This window comes from Musca domestica, unplaced genomic scaffold (assembly GCF_030504385.1).
Source record: "Musca domestica strain aabys unplaced genomic scaffold, Musca_domestica.polishedcontigs.V.1.1 4, whole genome shotgun sequence".
NCBI classification, from domain to species: domain Eukaryota; kingdom Metazoa; phylum Arthropoda; class Insecta; order Diptera; family Muscidae; genus Musca; species Musca domestica.
The window spans coordinates 13,515,872-13,540,382 of record NW_026712328.1 but is presented as its reverse complement, the minus strand read 5'-3'; the positions used below and the strand labels follow the sequence as shown (position 1 = coordinate 13,540,382).

At 34.6% G+C, this 24,511-nt stretch overlaps 1 protein-coding gene across 6 annotated transcripts in view; it reads right to left on the bottom strand.

Annotated features, from left to right (window-relative positions):
* LOC101897473 (sex determination protein fruitless) overlaps positions 1 to 24,511 on the bottom strand; it is a 617,438-nt gene that overhangs the window by 473,239 nt on the left and 119,688 nt on the right. The gene's annotated exons all lie outside the window — the stretch shown is intronic.

Sequence of the window (24,511 nt, the reverse complement as noted above, 5' to 3'; positions counted from 1 at the left end):
GGTTTCATTGGTTGTTTGAAGGCCATAATTCGTGGCAAAGGTGATCAATTCGAACAAATCTAAACTAATTCTACAATTTGATTTTATTTCCGACATTTTTTGCTATCACTCAATAAAATTGAAAAAAAAAAATGTAAAAATTTTGGCTTTTGACTTTGTTGCTGTTGCTTTATCTCACCCTGTATATATATATATGTTTTTTCTTATTATTTTTTTCAAAAATAAAATTGGCTCTCTTAATAAAAACCGGTGAGTATATTACATGTGATTTTTATATGTGCTACACATATACTTGCTCATGGTGCTTGTCGAAATATGGGCTAATATTGTATGTTAAAATACCGAATTGCGGATTCAGTTACTATTGCCAAATACTTTGCGACTCAGACTCGGAAGACTGAAAGCACTTACTTCGATAATGCTCGTGTTTACAAAAATATATTTGGCAAATTTCCGTATAAATACGAATTGTTTTTTCTCTCTATTTCTTTTTCTCTTATTGCTTACATTCCCTTCTTGCCGCTTTTCGTTTCGTTGGCGATACTAATATTCTGGCTGCAGTTTTCATGGATTGCGATAAAAACTTTTGGCGCCAAATAAATGGAGATATGCGTTGTTTATATGTAGTGGTTGTCATTCTCTTATTCTACATCTGAGACAAATATACGCAATGGAATATATTGGGACGTATCTGGGAAAATGAAATCCTTGATATTCGGCCATAAATGCATAGCGTGTTTACATTGTTAGTGAATAGTCAAGGCAATGAAAATCATATTGATATGCAAACCAAATAAAAATTGTTATTAAAATAATGAATATTTCAAATTGTATGAGAAATATAACTAAATAATTTGCGATACAGAATCTGTAAAATATATAATTTGTATCGCAGATTTAATTATTATTATGTCAGATTAAAAGAGTTTAATATTGGATATGTTATGGAACAATTATAGTTACATACTTTTCATAACCAAATCGCACTATAGCCATCCGTGTGTCACCTTTAGATAATTTTCTTTGGGGTCTTATGAAGTCCATTGTTTACGCGAATAAACCGACGATGACTCAAATCTTAAAAGAGGAAATTGGACGCTGGATTAATAAAATATACAACACCGTCTTTTAAAATTTTATTAAAAGCCATGGCGACCAACTGCACAATATCGTATTCTACAATAACCTCGACTTTTTAAATATCTGTATTTTGTTAAGAATTTAAAAATTGCGATCCAGTTGGGACTACCTTTATATCCTACTTAAAATAACTTTAATATAATTTTGAACTTGAATAGAACCCCTTTACTAAAATCTGAAATTTATACCCATATGCAATATTACTTTTAACATTATACTTTTAGATATAAGACAATTAAAGTCATAGATTAAGTCAGGGAGCATATAGCCTTGAAATATTGCTTCTGTTAAAATAATATTATTTCCGCTCATTCATTTGTCATGAAACAAATCAACGAGATCCCACACTGTCACATATCTGGCACAGTGTGACATGAACAAGGAAATCGTTTACAATACTTGCTTGATGAGAATATCATCGTATTGTTTGGAAAGGCATAATTTTTGTGGGGACTGGGGAAAAATTAATTGTCATCGTTTAATAGAGAATAATGTTCACTGGCACACATTTAGGTATAAATAGCTGTACTTCAACGCTGACAAGAGATATTTCCCCATTAGTATAGCTACAATCACAGGGAGGTATCCCTCTGTCATTCTTGTTTTATTGGGTTTATTCAACGTGTAAAACGATTGCGACCATTCTGTTTATCTCTTAATATTAGAAGGTATGGCTTCTAGGAACTGCTGTCATTTCAAAGCCACTCGTCCGACAGCTGTTGAAATTATTCCAGTGACAGCTCATTATATTGTTTATAAGCATTTTGGTGAGAATTTTCCAGAAAAAAAAAAATATTCGTGATGGAATTCAAGCATGATTGTGTGATTTCTGTCATTTCAAAGCCACTCGTTTGACGGCTGTTAAAATTATTCCAGTGACAGCTCATTATATTGTTTACAAGCGTACAAAAGCATTTTTTATCGGAACCCGAGTCGCAGAGGCCGAAAAAATGGCTCGTGAGCTAAACATATCGCAATATTCCATTCGGCAAACATTGAAAAATGAGCTCGGGGTAACGCCGTTGAAATTCCAAAAAATTGCAAGAACTTATACCGCAACTGAAAGCAAGTAGACTCAAAAGAGCTAAAGAGTTGCTTCGCTTGGCCGAAAGTGGTCAACTGCCGAAATTGGTTTTCTCCGATGAGAAAACATTCGTTGTCCAGCAGTTTGTAAAAAAAAAACAAAATGATCGTGTTTATTTGCCAAAGAGGTTAGCTGAAAATGTGCAACTTCGGTTGGCCACCAGAACTCAAGCAAGCAGTGCCAGGAAAGCAAGGTTGGCACTAAAAAATACAAAGCGTCGATCACCTCGTGCAAACGCTTCGCCGGGAATGGACAAAAATACCGCCGAGGAACATTCTGGCAGCGTGTGACGGTTTCATTGGCTGTTTGAAGGCCATAATTCGTGCCAAAGGTGATCAATTCGAACAAATCTAAACTTATCCTAAAATTTGATTTTATTTCCGACATTTTTTGCTTTCATTCAATAAAATATAAAAATGTAAAAATTATGGTATATGACTTTTTTGCAGAATTTTTTATCTCACCCGGTATAGTTATGTCTACATAAAGGCCGTAAAGAATATTGGAACCCGATACAGGTTTGGGAAAAAAGAAAATGAAAAAGTTTTTTTTTTAACCAAAATTGATCATTTTTTATGGTATATATTAAATATACATATTTCTTTTGCTCAGAGACTCACATTGAAATTCACAATAGATTATTTCTTCCTTTTAACTTCATATGAAATCGTGTAAATTTTACAAGCTTATTCTGAAATTTGTAGTGAAATTTTGTGTAGAATATTTCTTCTTTTGATATTTTCTGTCTAAAACGAAATTTTATGTTACTTTCATGCATCAACTCAAAAAAGACACAGGAAAAATTAAAAAAAAAGTAAATTAATAAATAAAAAATGTTTTCTCTTTTCTTTCTTTTTATATCTATTTTTATACCCTACACCACAAGGTGGTCAGGGTATTATGTCTTTGTGCATTTGTTTGAAACAGGCAGAAGCAAACGAGATAGACCCATAGTTCCTTTTGATGATCTGCATAGAATCGCATTCTGAGTCGATTTATGCATGTCCGTCCGTCCGTCTGTCCGTCCGTCCGTCTGTCCATGTATTTTTGTAAACAAAGTACAGGTCGCATTTATTGCCCGATCCAGATGAAATTTTGCACAGATCATTTGTTTGGCCCAAGGACGAACCTTATTGTAATTGGAAATAATCGGTAAAAATTTAGATATAGCTCCCATATATATATTCGTCCGATTTGCCTTTTATTGTGCACCAAACGTGTAATATCAGCCCGAATTGTATGGAATTTTGCATATTCACCCAAATTAGGTCTGAAAATATGTATGCCAAATTTGATCGAAATCGATTCAGATATAGCTATAGCTCCCACATATATTGTTCATCCGATTTGTTATTTTTGTCCACCGCCGCCGTAATATGCACTCTGCAACAACAATATTTGGGGAAATATATCAAATGCAGCTCAGAAATACATTTGCTAAATTTTATCGAGATCGGTTCAGATTTGGATATAGCTCCCATATATAACTTCGTCCGATTTACCTTGTATTGTGCACCAAACGTCTAATATTTGTCCAAATGGGATGGAATTTGGCACTTACGACCGAATTGAGTCTAGAAGCTAGTATGTCAAATTTGGTGAAGATCGGTTCAGATATAGCTATAGCTTCCATATGTATTATTCATGCGATTTGTTATATTTGTTACCCACAACCGTAATATGCACTCCGTAACAACGATATTCAGGGAAATATATCAAATACAGCTCAGAAATATCTTTGCCAAATTTTATCGAGATCGGTTCAGATTTGGATATAGCTCCCATATATATCTTTATCCGATTTCAAATTAATTGTGCACCAACTGGGTAATACAATTCCGGATTTTAGAAGATACAAGTGCTTCGGCATATTTAGTCCTTTGAACTTAAAGTTATAATTATAATCATAGCGTGTATGATTGAATTCTCCCATAGAAACTTTTAATTGTTATGTGGAGCTCTACTAAATTAGCAAAGTGGTGTAGGGTATCATAAAGTCGGCCCCGCCCGATTTTAAGACTTTCTTTACTGGTTTATATTATAAGTTTGATAGTGCCAATATTATGTAACACCTCAAAATATTAGTCCCCGACATTGGAAACTGTATATGAATATTTCTACCCCATCGAGTTGAGTCGATCTAGCTATCTAAGTCCGTCCATTTTTCAATGTTAAATTGTAATCCAGCTACAGGTCGCAATTATGGCCCGATCCTCACGAAATTAAGAATGGTTGTGGGGATAGGGTTAGAAAAGAACCCTATTGTTTCTGTAGATGATCGCAAAATATTTATATATAATTTGAAATGGACCAGATCGCAATTATCGTACGATTGTTACGAAAAGTAGCATGAAGGTACTTTCTTTATCTTCCGTTTTTTTTGTATTTTTTTTACATTGCACAGTATTATTTTCACTGCTTTCTTAATCTACAGATTTTATCCAAGCTAGTGTCGAAGGCATTCGCTGTCGAATGAATTCCTAAGTTGTTTTAAGTTTCAAGTTTGTCTTCCGCATTGTTAAATGTATCTGTGTATGTGTGTTCAAATATAAATCTGTTGTTGTTTTTTCTATAAAACATATTTCCGCCGCTTGCTAATAATTTTTCCAAAGGAGTCAAAAATCTTAGATGCAACAAACTAAGGCTTCCTCGGAGACAATGGAGCATCTCCACGCTGTGATTGCATTACTGCCTCTGCTGTTGTTCTTTCGAAGGATGATCCCGTCTTTGATAGAGCTGACGATGATGATGATGGTGATGATAAGAAAGAGAAGCTGAAGATGTTCGCACAAGTACAAGTCATTTAGAGATTTCTTAATGTTTCCTTGCCGAGTTGTTGTCTTATTATTGTAGTTTGTTGTTACATTTTACGGCTTTTTCTTCTTTCGGTTTCCATTGTGGCGAATGTTCAAATGTTGAGATTATATAATTTCATTACTCTCATCCCTTTGTTGCTGTGCATCAACACAAATAATAATCAGAACAATAATAACAATAATATCCTTAAAGCGGGTTGGAGGTGGTTGTGGATGCCTGGCTCTGTGTCGACAATGTGTGCAACAAGAATTTCTACTTAAAACAGGCAAATGTACGTAGGAATGTATGAATGTATGTATACGATGGGCTTGCTGCACTTTCATCCAGATAAGAGTAACTTTAACAAAAGTCAATACACCTCTGAGAGCGCTAAAGCGTCATACCCCTTCGAATTTTCCATCATATACATCATAAGTAAAGTGCAAGGACATCAAAGGATGTGATACGCATCGTTAGTATAGAGGGACCCTTAATGGATCCGAAGTTCACGCACATAATTCAATGTGTGTAGTGCAATGTTTACCTAACGTTATCTTCTTAAAACAAGTAATGTTTAATAGGAGCACATTCTTACAAGTTCCGAAACATGACAATATCCAAATACTAAATTTTAAACATTGAAAATAAATATTGTTGATAAAAGTAAAAACAACGTTACGTTTGCTGCCTTTCGCAATTATTAAACCCTTTTATGAAAATTTGAAATTATGACCAAATGAGTTTTACTTTTAAAATTAAAACAAGTAAAAAGCGGTAAGTTCGTCCGGGCCGAACTTTGAATGCCCTACACCATTTGGAACGAATTTAGAAATTTTCAAAAAAAAACATTCGCCAAAATTTTGGTAAAAATCTTAAAAATACCGAATAGAGCCGTTATATTGGGGTCTATACGAACACATGGACCTGCATAGTCAACTTTTGTAATAAGCCATTACAATATTGAAATACGTTACATGAAAAAAAAATCCGTGAGTAATGTAGCTAAAATCATCAAAATACCGAATATCGGGGGGTACAGTTGTATGGGGGCTATACGATATCTTGGACCGATAAAGCCCATTTCATCCATCGAACTTGACCTGCCTGCAGACAAAAGACTGATCTATGCAAAATCTAAAATTTAAAATTGGTGGTCGATTTGCCAAAAACCTACTAGTACTATTACGTTGCCAAATAGTTTAATCCGAATTCAAAATTGCAGTATTTGGATATTCGAAAATATGGACTTACTTTTTTTTAAGAATTTAAATAATCGGTTCACAAGAATAAAAAGTAACTAGAACTTTCAAACAATTTAAAATATGCGGAATTTCTCATATGAAAATGTGAAAATTTCCGTAGTTGTATACCCAGTTGAATATAACATCTGGAATCTTCCATAACATAATGTAAAATTAACTAAACTGAAATAATGGAAATAACAGTATAATGAACAAAAACGATGAAATGAAGATATCTGCAGAAACGTATACAATATACCAGCATAAAAACGTAGGTGTCCGGACATAGCTCTTATCGACATTGATTTGAAAGGTATTTTGGGACCTTTTTTGCCAAAGGTTTACATGTCTGTCTATCATTTAAATTTCCAAAGATATTAAAAGCCTATTCCTAATTTTCATTCGGGAATATTTGGTTTACTGTGCCGAACTCATAATTTACAATTACAATTACACTTATTTGCTTTTCAACATTTGAAACTAATCCCACATCAAAAACTCCAAAAAAACAGTCCAAGAATGCCTTCAATTCAAAATCAGTTTATTTCTCGTTCCGTTTTTTTAATTTCTTCTACATTATTCATGCCTTCACAATGGCATATTGGCAATGCTCGTTATTTGTCTTAAACGATACGATTGCATATTAGAAAACAAGTTCAAGTTTCTTGCGACGTTACTCAGAGTTTTTAAAAAAGGATTACAGCGACTGATACGGATAATCACGGCAGCAATGAAAATCTGGAAAATAAACAAACACCAACGCTTTTCAAAAAGTATCATCCTCTTCACAGTAGTCACTCGGACAAGTCAATATTATTTGAAAGTCCCATTCAATGATTGCACACCACATTGAAATGCCTGAGACGGCAAAGTAGGAAGATGGCGTAGGAGGGGTAGAGGAGCAGGTTTCTACCACACCGTCAACCAATACGTTTCAGTGGTAAACATTTAAGCTTCTGAACGAAATCGCCGACATTTCGCCATTCGCACATTACGATGATAGAAAGAAGGACATCCTTTGTCAATATACGTACAAAGGAAGACGAAAACAGGTTAAGCAAATAGACTGGCGCACGAATGGACAGGAAACGAAAGCGCGAAGGAAGAAAATATTTGTGTGCATGTGTGTGTGTTTGTCGGCCTTACTGGTCGCAAACAAACAAGTATCAGCTGTTGCAACAGAGGTTAACAATAGAGGGCAGAATATTCGATTGTAGGTCTAGCCACAACGAGACAGTTGGGTCAACCGGGATGACTAACAGACAGCAAAAAAAAGTGATATAAATATATATCCCGCCAACTATGAAACATTAGGGTGGGGGTGATCAAAGTTATAAATGGTGAATACGAGGGTGGTTTAAAGAGCAGAACAAATTCCGACTTTTGCCGATTTTCGATTACATGACATGTGCGTAGGTGGGGGTTGTATCAGAGAGAGCATTGATAAATCACATTTTCGCATTGGATTATATTGGTTTATTAGAATTATAAAGAATTTTTAAGAAAATCAGATTCAATAATCTTTTTTTGAAAGTTAATTTAGGATGCGGGCATCGTCTCAGGGATTCTTATTTTATCATGGATGAACCGATTATACCATGGTACAATGAAGACTAGGTAGGCTAAGTTGGAAAAAGTTGCAAGTAAAGAGCCCTACCTATATGGATTGTAATGTCAGAATTACTATTAAAACAAGAATAATAGTATCAGTCAGTTTTGCCTACAGGTGTATAACCTCAGCCAATGTTCGATTGTTTAAATATATTTTGTTTTCAGTTATGATTATTCAAATTGTTGGCCTTCTAGGGCCTAAAATATTGACCCTTTGTGGGGAGAGGTACCAGAAGGAGTGAACCGATATATTCCGTCTTGACACCAGACCTTGGGTTAACAAAAATATTGCAACGTGTGTAATTTGAAGACAATCGGACATTTACATCATATTTTATGGGCTAAAAATTATTAAAAATATTCACCCTTTGTGGGGGAGGTACCTGATGGAGTGAACCGATATTGTCCATTTTCGGACATGACCTAGCACTGATGCAAATATTACGATTCGCAAAGTTGGAGAAAATTCTGATTATCGTTTCTCTTTCTGTACAGAAAAAAAATTATATTTTTTTGAAAATCTCGACCATTTGTGGAGAGGTATCAGAAGGAGTGGGCCGATATTGCCCATCTCCGAACTCGATTTAAGTTTGACAAAAATATTACGGATGGACGGACGGACATCGCTAGATCGACTCCAAATGTTCTGAAACGGAATTTATCAAATGAGACCTAGGGTCTAAAACTAGGCACGTTTTGACGTTATCAAATGATATATACCATCTCTAGCCATATGGATGAGAGCATAACAAATGCAGCTAGTGGTTTCTTGCCAAATAAACTAATTTCTTCAATTTCTTCTAGAAATTATGTTTATTTTACAATTTAGCCTTGTACGGAAATAACCGGAACCAGTGATTTGCTAAAAACTCATATTCATTCTAGGTCTAATATTTTGTTTATCTAAGACCATGTGTGTACATGGGATATATAGATCCACTTATTCTGGTACCACAACACAAAATTTTCAAATTCCAAAAAAAAAAAAAATAATTATTTAGTTCATATAAGAAGAATCGTGTACCCGACTTATACCACGATTGAGCAGGGAAAATATCACTTCACTGCTACTCGAACCTCTCAAAAACTCAAAAATAAAAATAAAAAATAAATTTGAAGTCAGTTCTCGATTGTTATAAGCTTTGCATATCCCAATAAGACAGCATTAAACCATGCATAAAGATGTGATTATTCGAGCCAGTCCTTCTAGAATTTTACCCACAAATATACTAAATAATATTTATTACAGTCATAAAATGCAGAGTTATTTCCCAGCTCTTTTCAAACTTTGAACATTGCTTTATTTCCACTAAAATTTGGTCTAGGACCAATCTGTTGGTACGTCCCTAAAAAGAGTATACATAAACATGCAGTATATTGCGGAGGGTTTATATCTTTTAGAATACCGACCAACATTTCTAAGTTTTTTTTTTTTTTTTTTTCTTTGCAACATTTTTGTTATTATATGTGACAGGACCTGACGAAATATCGATAATTAAAAATGCGCCATGTTATAGCACCTCTACCCTTTCCCTCTGTAGGTTCTTAAACAACTGTCTACGCAACGTTCGACACCTTTCAGGTGTGACAATTCAGTATATCTGGCCATTGATGCATCGTTGGCCACAGAAACTAATACCAAACTAAACAACTTTGCAGGTATTGGGAATTTCGCCCAACGACAGATAGTCAAACTGTTCTGCCTTGTCATTGTTGTTGGGTGGATGGCACTACCTACCTTGCCGACATGCATACATTGATTTTATTGAAATGTATTGTTGTGGTTTGAACAACACCCCACTCTCCCGGTCCGGTACCATTAGAAGTGAACATTTTTGACAGTTTTACATTGATTCATTAACATGTATAACGTAAATGCTCATAAATCTTTCGTAAAAATAACAATGTCGTGTAAATATTAGAATTTTTCATTTGGTTACGGTGTTGCTACTCAAGCTCCCGTGCACTCTAGTTCGCGCCATGCGAGAGTATTTTTATATTCACGGTTGAATGCACAATAAACGTGGCACCGTGTTTTTGATTTTTTGGCCGTTTATCAGGATTTAATATTGAACGGCGCAAAATGGACAGCAATCTATCATCAGGGTCGCAGCCTTAATCCGAATTGTGATTACATTTATGTGTTATGATAACAATAACTTGGTTTTGGCTGTAGTAGTGGCCTAACAATTAAAATTGTTGTTTTTTTTTTCTAAAATGTTAACATTTTAAAATTGACCGCTAAAAAAAGACAAATAATTGTTAGAAGATATAACAAAACAAGTGAGAATTTTCAAAGTCGTATTTAAATCACAATGCTTCTTGAAAAATGTGTGCATCCGTATACCGCATGTTTTATGTGGTATAAAAAAATACACCATTGGAGAAAAATAGGTAGCACAAATTGAATTCTAAAAATAGAATTTCTTAAAAAGTCATGAACAAAGAAAAATTACCCTGCAAGTATCGTAGAAAACATTGAACAAAAAGAGAGTAATCCAATAAAATTTTCGATATTTTAAACGAGAAATATATGTATATTAATGAGACACTAAGTGGGAAGTCATATATAGAGAAACCAAAGTGAGAGATCATATTTGTGCCGGAGGGATAACACCTCATTATGAACTTCCAGTAAAAATTTTCAAAGATCTAAATCGTGAAAATAACGGAAATTTGATGTATAGGCTCTATACGATATCGTGGACCAATATAGCTCATATGCAGACAACAGACCACTCTCAAAGAATTAGAATATTATGTTGTGTGGAATGGAATAAGAAGATGTTTTTTGATCTAAAATAAATGACAAACCTAATATAACTTCTATAATACATTGAAGCATATTTACTGTTCCTGACGCAGATTTTGGTGAACCATTTTGGGAAGATGGACAATATCAGTTGGAAGATGGACAATATCAGACCTCTCAGTTCAACACTCAGTATATTACATCAAACTCATATACTTTATTAAATTAAATTATTGACTCTATAGTACAATGGTACTCAATTCGGCTAACACACAGCATATTTTGACACTTTTACTATAGCTATTTAAATTTTGAAAATTGTAATTTTCGGTTAAGTTCATATGATATCTCCCCTACCAAGGGTTACGATTTTATTGTAAAATTCTCATGCTCTCGTTTAGAGAGTACATGCCGAAACGAAAAATGTTTTGCTAAGGTAATAATCTATAACGTACTTCTTTTGAAGCTTCTCATCGAGAATTATGTCGGCCAACTGTCAAATCACCGGCAAATAGATGATGTCACAAAAATTGCTTTCATTCTTTCAACAAGAGACGTTAAAATTAAATGTTCTGTGTTAGCGTTGTTACTGCATACGTTTTCCCCAACATCATGCGATTCCATATAGAGGGGTAGTGAGAAAGCCCATCACATTTCCTTATGAATATTGACAGTAAAGTTAGATATATTCCTCTGTGTTAAATCCCCTAAACACATCCCAAAGGATACTGACAAGGTGCAAATTTTTACACGCATAATTCCCCTCATCTGCAACCAGCGGCATTTTATAAACGTATCAAACCACAAGCAGCTGAAAAAAGTATTGAAATGATGCGCTAAGCTTGCAGGGTGATGTTTGTGTTGTAGGATGTGGTCACACATACACGCAAACATTTACGTTTATTTGTATACACGTGCAAATAACGGCAAACATCTTTACACACACACTTCAAGACCATGCAGTGCCAATGGCACAGTGTTGCGGAGGTAAGAAATATTATCAAACATTTTTTTGCTTTTTTTGAAGAGAAATTAAGAAAGCGAAACTTAAGAACCAAAAATCAAAATTCATGATGATGTAGTATAAATTGCTAAGAGAATGTATTCAATTTTCGAAAATTTCAAATAACAGGAAACTATGTCCGTGATCAAATATTTTATTGCAATTTTCCAATACATAACCGATTTAAATATGGTCGCATCAATGTAATCTGGGCCCAAGATTGGATACAACTTTAACTTGCACATAATTCAAATGACAAAATGTCAAGCAAAAAAAATTATATTTGGAATTTTTTTATTTCAATTTCAAACCTTCAAATATCAAAAGCAAAATATGAATTTCCAAGAGCTTGTCTCTACAAATTTATTAGATGAAGAGGTGTGAATATATTTTTGGAAGAGATGCGAAGTTAATGTGCAGCAGTTTTCCATGACATGCGGGTTTTGGCCTTTAGTGTGAGTTTGTGTTGTTGTTGAACATTCGATTCAACTCACACCAAGAAAAACGAAAGGAGAAAAATTAATTAAAGTTCAGCTTTAATAAACTGATTCATAATATTATTAAAAATCTGAGTAGGGACAAAGCAGTGACGAAACACCACACTACAGCGATAATGCTCTTGTGCGTTGTAAAAATGCATAATTCTTTTATTTTTTCCAAATGAAGCTGTATATATTATTAGAGTTCAGTTGAATTTTTTTTTGCCCCCTAAAAGATATTTTTTTGTTTTTAAAGTGAAAATGTGGGTGGATGTAACAATTTCATAAAAACTTTAAACTAAAATATGTAAACGGAGAAATACATACAGTCTTACATAAGTATAAGTTTGACATAAAAGAAGATGAAGACAGATACATGGCAGCCAAGGCTTATAGATTGATTAAATTTAAGCGACATTTTATTATTAGAAAAATCTTGCATTTTCTGTTAATTTTTCTGCTACACCCAAAGAAGAAAAGTTTGAACAAGTAAAAAAGCGGAGGATTACCCTTCACCATTTGGAGGTAATTTGTAAATTTCAAAAACAAAAAAAAACCTTGGAAAATATTGCTAAAATCAAAAAAAAAAAAAAATATTTCCTTTATAACATTTTTCATTTGACACTTCTTTCCTTTATAAATGTTTTCATAGAACAAGAATGGAGACCCTGGACCTGTATGAGCAATCTTCTATAATATTATGTAATACCTATTAGAAACTTCAAATTTGATTTGATTATTAAAATACCGAATTTCTGGAGGTACAGTTATAGGTACCAAAACTAAGACCTATAATGTCAATTCTATGCAAGAATGTTTCTTACATAATGTGGAACACATGCGGTTAATTTAGAGTAAATATTAAAATTTTCAAACCAACATAGCGTTTTCCACAAAAAAAGTCCTGCAGACCTAACACACACCTGAGCAAAATTTTATCTACCTACTTTATTTTGTTCTTAAGCTGTTTTTCACAGACAGGCAGACAGAAATTGCTAACCGAATATAATTTTATACTGATCAAGAATATATATACTACTGTGGGGTCTAGAATTTATATTTCGAGTTGTTACAAATACAATGACAAACTTTAGCTTAACTTAGTATTGAGGGTATATACTATTGAGGAGGGTATAAAATCATCTATCTTTAAACGGCGTTTTGGATGGAACTTCGACTTAGTTGCTAATTCACACTTCCTAACATTTTTATCAAATAGATCAAGTTCGAATATGACTATCATTAGTCCAGTTCTTCTGTACTAAAAATAGCTAGACAAAGAAGGATTTTTGACACAGCCAGGCTACGAGAAGAAGACAAATGGTTAGGCAAACACCTCTTTTATAAATAAATACGACGGAATGTGGTGGGAAGTATTACATATAATTCTAAAACCACACTGCCAAGCGTATAAAAGTAACAACATAGATCAGTCAGTTCTGTACATATTGAATTATACTATTATGCTTTGGCGACATCATTAATGTCAACCATTTATTTACTGTGCCCACCCCTCAAACTAAACAGCAAACAGTTGAAAACGATGACCTAATGATAATATGTTTAATTGTGTTTAATTATACAATTTGACATCTTCCTCTATAGACAGTAAATATAGAAATTTTAGAGGTGGTCATAGAAGCCTTTAAAATCACTAGCCTAAAAACGCGTTACTCAATAAAGGGCCTCTTAATAAATTTTGGTTTTTTTAACTACTTATATATATTTAGGTACAAGTAGGCAAAGTCTGTGGTCGTGCGGAGCTACAACATTATAATATGTTAAAGGTCCGTTGTGTCCAAATCCATTTTGAAATTATATGATGGATTGTTGTCCATTTTACAGCTAAATATAATACAATGGTCATCTCTGTCCTTAACTTTCTTCTCATTCAAAATTCCGAGTCGCTTGGTTTCAATTGTGTAATACGGTAATTTTTTTTTCTGTTTTTGGTTCATTTAAACCCCTTAATATTTTGCAATCATCTCCAAAAGCAAGAGGCCCCTCTGTATCTCCAAATTTAGACTCATCTATATGATTTCCGTTGTCCTAAACTCTACCTTTATGCGAGATTTCGTATCCTTTGCTTTCTATTTGTGACCTGCAAAATCAGGAACATTTTTAGTTGTTGGTCCATTTCAACTCCTAAATATATTGCGGATATCTTTGAAAACAATAGGCCTAGCCCTTCTGAGTCTAACCCTACCATTGTGATATGTATATAATAACCCCATCCTGTGTTGTAAGGCGAAAAAAATATTACAAAATGTAAGCTTCAGTATTAAAAGTCAATCTGAAAAAATCGCATGCGATAATTTTTAAGATTTCATTCTTTTATGCCAGTAGGGCATTCTGAATTGACAAAATCTATCAAAATCGGTCCAGCCCTTTTTGTATTTACACATTGTATATATTTCGCTATATATGTCCAATATAATTACTATCGATATCTACGTAACGGTCAGAATTGACCTTTCTGTCTATTTGTGATTTCGCCGGGATTGAAAATATTCGCGGTTTAATGGAAAATTTGACTTTTATTTAACACAATTGTTATGGTCAATTTCACCCAGTAAATGTTACCCGATGACCATCAAATGTTAACTTCGTCTTCGATTGGGCTATAATTGCGACCTGTAGAGCAACTGCAAAATCGGGAAATTATTCAGATTTTGGTCCATTCGAACCCCTAAATACTATGCGATCATCTCCAAAGCAATAGGCTTCCATTCTGACCATAACCACACCTCCATATAAAATTTCGTGAGGATCGGGTCATAATTGCGACCTGTAGAGTGATAACAAATTAAGATGGGCATAGCCAGATCGACTCAGCTCGGTGAGATAGGAAGATGCATATATACTTTCCTATGTGGGAAAACCACATTTCGAGGTGTTACATAATTTTTGGCCCAATTAAACTTATAATACCCCCAACACCCGTGAGTAACGTGCTCATAACACTCGCTTTAAGAGTCAGACTCGCACACTCTATGAAAGGGTACTTATATATGGCGTTTTCACCACAAAACGCCAATAACATCAAGATTTAAAATAATTTTCTCTTTCGAGTCGAGTATATAATAACCTAAGGAATAGCCTTGAAAATTGGAATCTTCCGAAATGTCACCCATCATCATCATTTATCTAAAGATGTACTCATAAATGGAACTTTGCAAAATTGATATTCGTCTAGCCACGAAAAAAGCATCTAATATGCCTGAAGAGCCGTTTTATCAACGACGAAACGCGTCTCATACCGGTTGATGCATGCGACTCCACTAGATTAGATGTTATATCACCTCGAAAAAGAAAATTATAAAATTTCCATAAACAAATAACCTTTGCCTTAATAAGGCAAACATTTCAAATAAAAGCAAGATTTTCCGTTCGGGCTTTTGGACAATAAATAACAAACGTTTTTTGGGAAAACAGTAGTTAAAAGTATTTAAATTCTGTTTTAATTTATTTTTTTAATACTTTTAGTGTGTTTCAGATAACATTTAACATACGTATAAAATCTTGTCTTGAAAAAATAAAATTAAAAAATGAAAATCTTTCAATTTTTAACATGCATTGTCGACAAAAAAGCATATTTTTACTACCTTAAAATTTTAAATTTCTGACCATGCAGTTTTTGATTGGTATGTATTGGAAAAATTTTAAACAATAGATCTTATTTATCACAAGAAATATTTTAATAACAATAAGAATTGAATTACACCTTCCAACATCGTCCAACTCCTAACTCAATTGAAGTAATATGCCTTCGAAAACAAACGATATTTAATCGATTCATAGCTTGAGAAATTTAGCTACACGATTTAAAGTGTGTTTCTGGGTTAAATATTTAGTTTAGTTTTCTTTTACGCCAATATACACACACATATATATGTATTTACATTTATATACGTCAAACACTCACACAGTAGCACACACATACACATCTGTTTATATAGTATATATATTTGTATATTTTTTATTATAGCGGGAGATATTTGAACACACAACCGTGCACTTGAAACAACGGATCGAGAGGCCAAAACAATAGGTATTGAGTGACAAATAAATGCCGCTGCACAAAAAAGAAGTGCAACAACAGCCACAGTCATTATTACACCACCCATACTTTACTAATTTTACAAAAGCGTCTTCACCTCACACAAACACACACATCCACACAGACTCAATTTACTTCTTCGTTCAATCGCACCGATGCCCCCCCCACTCTTGGGTGTATGTGTGTCCTGGCAGGATAAAGACACGCGTCTGTGCAAATTGTGGAGCGAAGAGACTGCCAGAAGAATTACAATACCATCTTTAACTGCAAATGGGTACACACGCACACACTCAAAGAGTTCGTCTGGGGGACTGGATGCATGCAGCTGTGTGCAATGCAAAAAGGTGGCACAGACGACGTCGACGACAAAGCAGACGCAGACGCCAACCGAAACATCGGCATCAAGACCGACCGACACAGACGCAGACACCGACACACAGACACAGACAAAGCCAAAACCATAACAAATACACTCTGCCCATTTTACAGAGCTGCCAGTGGAATCTGTAAATTTCAAAAGCACCATAAAAACTAGAAAATAAAAACGGGCCAAGCAACTGAACGCCAGACGTCGTGTCAACATCTAACCACCAGTCGGTCGACGAGTCTGACGGCCCAGCAAAGTCGGTTACACGTGTACGGATGGAGTGCAATGGAATATGAAATAGTGGATGAGTATGTTCAAAATCCTTCCTCGCCGCTGCACCCCCACTGTCTGCCAGTTCCCTCTCTTATCTGTCTGTGCAGTGGCACTTTTGTGCCCGTAGTCATACAGACAAGCACTGAGACACTCACTCACACACACACACACACATGCACGCCCATAATCACAGACTTGCCGACACAGTTATAGAGACAAGTTTACACTGGCACAAAAAGGTCTGTTAAACAAGTTGTAAGTTGTACAACTAGGTGCCTACACACAGCCAAATGAACCTTCCAACACACACACAGGCAAGCACATTTCAACTAAACAAATGAGAATTTAACAGAGAGTGTTTTTGTCGGAGTGTGAAAGTAGGAATCTTGCAAGGATAGTCAACAGTCAAAAGTACCGACATTTCCAGTAATACTGGAGGTAGCAGTTTATAGCTGCTTGTCGTTTTTTACCCATTTCGGTGTACCACACTCCTTCCCGCCATCGCCATTGCCATCATCAACGCCGCCACCACCACCACCACCTACTGTCATTCTTAGAGCACAAACTTTTCGATTTCACTTTAAGTAAGAGCTTCGTTGCATTTTTGTTGTTGGTGTTGACTTTTTAGTTTCTAGTCGAGCATGTCAGTGTTATATTTTTCCCAAACACACCGACAAAAGATTTAGAGACTATCATCATATTTCATATTCAGTAGTAGCACATGCACACACAGACACGCTCACGCTCGACAACCCACACATGCAATGAAAATACAACACGCGTTCACACACATACACACACTAAACACACGCACATACGATTACCATTTAAGTTTTAATTGGCTTTCAAAATTTTTCTAATTGTTTTGGGACTCCATAGCTTTCGCATTTTGAAAACCTTAAGATTTTGCCCACTCCAGAGCAAAGGAATTTGGTCGCCAATTGCTGACATAGCCCCAAGCAATTGATATGTTTCCGCTTGTTTCTTTCTGGCTCAAATCCATAGCCAATGCTGCCGTTGCATTACCATTGAACATGAACCGGATATGTTCGCCTCGATAATGTTTTGTGCCTTTGTGTGGGCGTGAGTGTATTTGTATGTGTGTGAGTGTGTTTCCCAGGCATCTTTGAAAAGTACTGGCGAAGAAATGATTGCTTGTTTACAAGTTTACTTAGCTATTATGTGATAAATTTCTCGTCTCATTCCAACAGGACAACGCCAGTGTAAAATGACACATCGGAAATAGAGTACGGTCACAGGTGTGCTCAAGTGTCAATAAATTCACAGTTCACAGAAATATGCCATTGAAATAGCATCATCGTCATCATCAACTCCCTCACTGAGAGAAGGCCTTTGTTGTGCTGCGTTGAACTTTTAACAACTGCAGTGGCACTTTTCCATTTCATAAAAATGCTGCTCCTAACAACGAGAGAACAAACTTTTATTTATTTTCTCCAAGCTTTTAATTGCTTCTTTCCATTTTACATCAAAAACAATGGAGTTTTTTTTATTTTTTTTTTTTTTTTTGATGCCAATGTTGAGTTTAGAGTTAATATAACAAATACTGCTATCTACATGCACACATGTAGATGTACTGCTGCGGTAGTTTATTAGTCTCTGACTGAAGAAGATGTACCGTTGTTATGGACAAGATAAGTATTTATCTTAATTGATGTGGTAAATTAAATTATGGTAGCTGTAGAATTTCTTCTAAGGCATTAACAAATATAAGCATTTAAATAATGAGAAATGAATTTTTGCGCTTAATCAGAGCAATATTTGGGTAGTGAATTTTTATTTATTTTTTTTATTTTGTAGATGGACGTATTTTGTGAGAATCAGAAGATGTGACGGATATATTTAATATTCACATCAGATCTCTGGCTGAGACCCAAATACTAAATACTCCAAAAATATCTGAAATATAATTATTGAAAATTGTGACCCTTTGTGGTGGAAATTCCAAAAGGGGTGACTATTATTTGAAGAAAATCTGAGGCTTATTTCGCTTTTTATGAGCGTTTTGTTATTCGGCTGTTGACCCCTTTGTGGGGGAGTCTAGTACCTCCGATATCTACCATCAACAGATCTTGTGTTGGTAGATATATTGGAATGTGTGAATTTGAGAATGAATCGGATGTTTATTTCGCAATTTATGAGCATTTAAGCCAAAATGATAATCCTTTGTGGGGGAGGTACAAAAAGGATTGGACTGAGATATCCTATCTTCACACCATAAAATTAATAAAAATATTGAGATATTTGATGAGAATCGGATTCTTATTTCGCACTTGTTGAGAGATATAATTATTTGAAATGTTGACCGTTTGTGGGGGAGGTGTCAGATATTCCATCTTTCTTGTGTTTATAGAAATATTGCTATATACGAAATTTGAAGACATTCGAAAACTTATTTCTTATTTTATAAGAGTTCAAATTATTCAAAATTTTGACTTTTTCGTTGGGGAGGTACCATAAGGATTGGCCGATATCTACCATCAACAGATCTTGAGAAGGATTCGGCTGCTTATTTCGCATTTTATGAGCATTTGTACGTTTTGTTTGTGATAACCCTCAGTGGGGAGGTATCAGAAGGAGTCGAAAATATATTACATCTTTGCTCCAGATACTGTGCAAATGATAGAAATGTTGGGATTTGAAGAATTTGAAGACAATCGAAATTTATTTTAAAAGAGTTATGATTATTCAAAATGTTGACCCCTTGTTGTGGAGGTACTACAAGTAGTGATCTGGGACTGATAAAAATGTTGGGAATTGCAAAGTTTGTACAAAATTGGATGATCTTTTCTCGTTCTATAAGGTGAATATGTTCACCTTCTGTGGGGGCGGCCCATTTCCGAACTCGATCTAAGTTTCGTTAAAATATAACGAAATACCAAGTTTGAACCGAAACGGATACTCCCTTCGAGAGTTATCGTGTGCACCAGCCGGCCAGACAGTCGGACGGGCGAACGGACACCCCTAGATCGAGATCGAGAAAATACCTAGAGCCTATAACCGTTACTTCTATGGGTCATATGGGTTGAGGGTATAAAAATGTAAAAACAACTTGGATATTTTAAAGTACTATACCTACATTTGTCAAAATGTTTAAAATCGGACGTCTATATTATTTGATATCCTAGACTAAATCTAAATGTTTATAGTTTCATAAATTAAATTGCAAAATATTTTGAAAGTTTTGTATTCATTTGTCTATTTTGCCACATTACTTGAGAATCAATAAACCCGTAGTATTCGGTGCCACTTAAGACATCAAAAAACATGTCAGTATTTTTAGCCAATTTTTATGTCACCACCACATTGGCAAGAATTCCAACAAAACCTACTTAAAGTGTCTGCGTAATAAATTTATTTGGCAACATAATAATGGCCACAGTGTTGCCAAAAATTCCTTGCTGATACTTGAACTTGGTACCGAAACGAACAACGGGCAAAGGTAAAATCGTGACATAACGTGTGGAACTTTGCAAATAAACTGTCAATAAAATGTCATCAACAATGACAATAAAACCTGCAATTTTTCTTGTTGTTGTTGCAGCGTTACTGGGTGGCGAAGAAACGGCCAACTCGACTGCACATAACTCTTTTTGAAAAGCTTCCAAAAATAATGTTTTAGAATTACGTAGGTCAACTGTGTGGAATCGTCGTGATTACTTTTGGAATTTAAAGGGGGAATATCACACAAAGTCAGATTGTAAATTAAAGTCTTACTAGAGTAAAATACTCACACATATACAGAAACATATCCACTCAGCAAAAAGACGAACTCATCTATTTTTATAACCTCCACCATAGTATGGAGGGTATATTAAGTTTGTCATTCCGTTTGTAACACCTGGAAATATACATTTTAAACCGCACAAAGTATCTTTTCTTGATTAGCCTAAAACTCTATGTCTATTTAGCGATGTCCGTCCGTCTGTGAAAATCACTCTAGCTTCCGAACAAAATGAAGTGGGTTGACAAAATTTTACTCAAATGTATATTATGTCTGCAGGACTTTTAGTATTGAATATGAGACACGTTTTGGTATAACCCTCATATAATGGTACCTCCCCATATTCGGTATTGTGATGATTTTAACGACATTATTAACCGGAATTGTTTTAAATTTGGTATTTGAAGTTTGTAATGGATACTACAGCCTAAGACAGAAAATTGTCTGTGCTGGTCCACGTCTTCGTATAGCCTCTATATAACGGTACCTCCCGATATTTAGTATTTTTATGATTTTAGCGCTTTATTCACCGTAATGGTTTCAAATTTGATATTTGAAGTTCGTAATGGATACTACAGCCTAAGACAGAAAATTGTCTGTGCAGGTTTACGTTTTGGTATAGCCCCATATAATAGTACCTCCGTTGTCGTTTAGACCCTAATATAACGATTACATTCGGTGCTTTTAAGATTTCAACAGAATTTTTAACGGATTTTATTTTTTGAAAATTGCCAAATTCGTTTCAAGTGGTGGAGGGTATTCAATTTTCGGCCCGGCCGAACTTATAGCTTTTTTACGTATTTTTTTTTTCGCAAATCTATATATTTGAAATTCGGCCTAAAACTACGAGAAGTACTACAAAGCATTATATAATAGAGGAAAATTGCATATCCGGCATTTTCTATATCCAATCAGATGATGATTGATTGCATTGATATTTAAATATGGAGAATATTTAGAGCTTAGTTTACTAATTTGTAAAATAATTTGACAGAATTTTGTAGGGTCCATCTAAAAGTTTTCCAATTTTGAAGAATCAGTGGAAATAAAATTGATGCAGAATTTCAAACATCACTTATTGAAATAGTTCCCGATACGAACATTTAAAATCAATTTTGCTACAAAAGGTGGTTAAAAATATGTCGACATTTTTATTCATTGGACTTTTGATATATATCTTAGATTTTTGATATTGCTGATAAATGTGGCTCTCAAGTCGTATTACCGGCTAAATTCAACTGTCGACATTTATATGTACACAATATAATAAATTAATACGAAATTTAGTTTACGGGAATTTTAAAGTTTCCCTACGACTCTGTTCCATTCTGATCGTTAAACCAAAAGTAGCTATCTTAAATATTTTGAAAATAAACTTTTTTCTTTGGTGGCTTGTTTTCCCGTCCTCTTTTTTAATATTGTCCAATTTGGATGGAATGGTTTATGTGCAGCTCACACACACATACATACATCGGCCATACAAAAATAATGAATATAGTAAATCTGCCAGAAAAAAGCCAACAGTTATCTATGACGCTGCACCCATTACTTTTGTAACATGGCGTCAGTGAGTCGTCGTCTACGATTTACGCTGTCATTGAGACAGCGATGCACTCTCGCCACACCGACTTACACCAACAAAGAGCCCTTTGTGGGTAATAGTAGGATACAAAAGAAGACCCAATGTAGGACGACAAAGCGATGCTGTGCAATAAACAGCAGTGGTGTACTTGTAGAGGATTAGCAAAGGCAGCGGCTGTGGTGGCATTGTAATTCCCAAATACAAGCGACAAACGTGAATTCTTCTCAAAGTATTTTTTGTTCTTGTTGTTGTTGTTGTTGTTGTTGTTGTTGTTGTTGCTTGTGAGTGCTTTTTAGAGAAGTCGGTATTGCAATGAATTTTTTTATAGCCACCATCAAAGGGGAGTAGTGTCAAAATGGTGGAGCCGCAACATTGCATTTTCAAAGTATAAATCAATAGTCTGTTAAAAATAAATACAAAATGGAATAGAAAATTTAGGGAAGATGAAAAGATGTAATATTTGTTTCAACAAAAATTGAATTTAAAATTGTAAAGTTCTTCGAAAAAAAATACGTGGCAAGATGCAAATGTTCGCAAAACAAATGGCAATTAACGTAAAACAGGTTCGTAATCCGCTAGTTAAATGAGCCAAAATTTGTTATTCTATTGAAGACAAACACCCAAATATCAAATGGTCTGTGAACTCACATTTGTGAGGGACGATGTGGGCCCAATTAAAAAAAAAAAAATATAGTAATGGCCCAATTATTACAAGTTTTTATATATACCAAATTAGGATGTATTACAAAAAAGGGGGTTTCAAGAAATCATATTCTATACTTACATATTTTCCGATTATCCTTTATAGTTTACTAATTATGAATGGTCCAATTGTGACGTACTTTCTCGTTGAATTAGAAAATTATAAAAATATTATAAAATATTATGTACAAAAAAAAAATTATATAAAATTATCTGGATTCAAACTTGTTCCAATCTAAATAGAAAACACCAGTGAGATCTGTTGAAAATGCAGTTAACATTTTCATTCATAAAAAAAAAAAAAAAAAAAAAAACAATAAAGTCAGTGCAGCTTTTATATGGGCCATACCAAAACGGGAACCTATATTGATCTATTTTATACCACAATGACTGTTATCAAATTTGAAACAATTCTGCGGGAAAATTTGGCCAAGATCATGAATATATCGAATTATCGGTGGTTACCGTTAGATGGAAACCGTGGACAATGTTTTGACACCGGTTGTCGAATCATTATGAAATACATATACCAGATTTAAACAAAAATCCTTTAGAAAATCTGGCTTAAATCATAATAATACCGAATATTCGAAGGTGACGTTATATATTCGCTATAGGAAAACGAGGATCTACATACTCAACTTTCTGTCAATTTTCTTTTAGACAAATCCATGGAAAAATGTGGGTAAAACCATCAAAATACCGAATATCGGGAGGGATCGCTGTATGGGTCCTATACCAAAACGTGAACCGATGCACCCCATTTCAATACCAACATTCCTAGGCACAATATAAACAATTTTAACAAATTTCTACGTCAAATAATGTAGACTGTGTCGTGATTTCATCAGACAGAAGAACATCGTTAAGTCAACTTAAAACTTAATTCTGATCAAGAATATTAAGAGGTGTTACAAACGGAATGACAATTTTAATGTACCCTCCTTTTCATGGCAGAAAGGATATAAAAACAGTTCTCAGTTGCCTAAAAATGTGTTTATGTGTTCCCAACAATCAAATGAAATTAATTTCTTGCTTAGAAAAATTACATTTCCAATTACATTTTTAGAGCCTCGTAATTGCGTATGCCGGTTATCAGTGGCGTAGTTCCCTTCTTTCATTATTTTTGTTGTTGTTTTTTTTTTTTGTACATTTGAGAGCCCTAAGAACGAAGAAAATAGAAACCCCATGTGCAAATGTATGTAACATACGATCAAAGGGTATGCGTTTAATGGCGGTCTCCGGCAAACTTCAAAATAGCAAAGAAAACAAAATAATATCCTCGAATGCATTCTCCTCACATCGAATGCACATCGCCAAAGCCAAACACGTGTGCAACCAATTTGCTTTATATAATACAAAACACACACGCATGTATGCATGTGTGTGTGTGTGTGTATACGCATATGCGTATACATAATATAATACGGCTCATACATACTTGCAGCCAGGCCAGCGTTATTGTTTTTGTTGCTGATGATGTTGTCGAAGTTGATGCTCTGTTCTCCAATCGCATAAATTCTATTGTAACGATGAAAGCTTTACCCCCATAAGCAATTGGTGCGTTAAGGTGCTACTGAGGACGTATAATCGTTGCAAACTTATTATTATTGTTATTTGTGCAGGTTGGCATTATTATTCTTTCGCTGGCGGCTGGGTATGGACTCTTGCATTGGCTG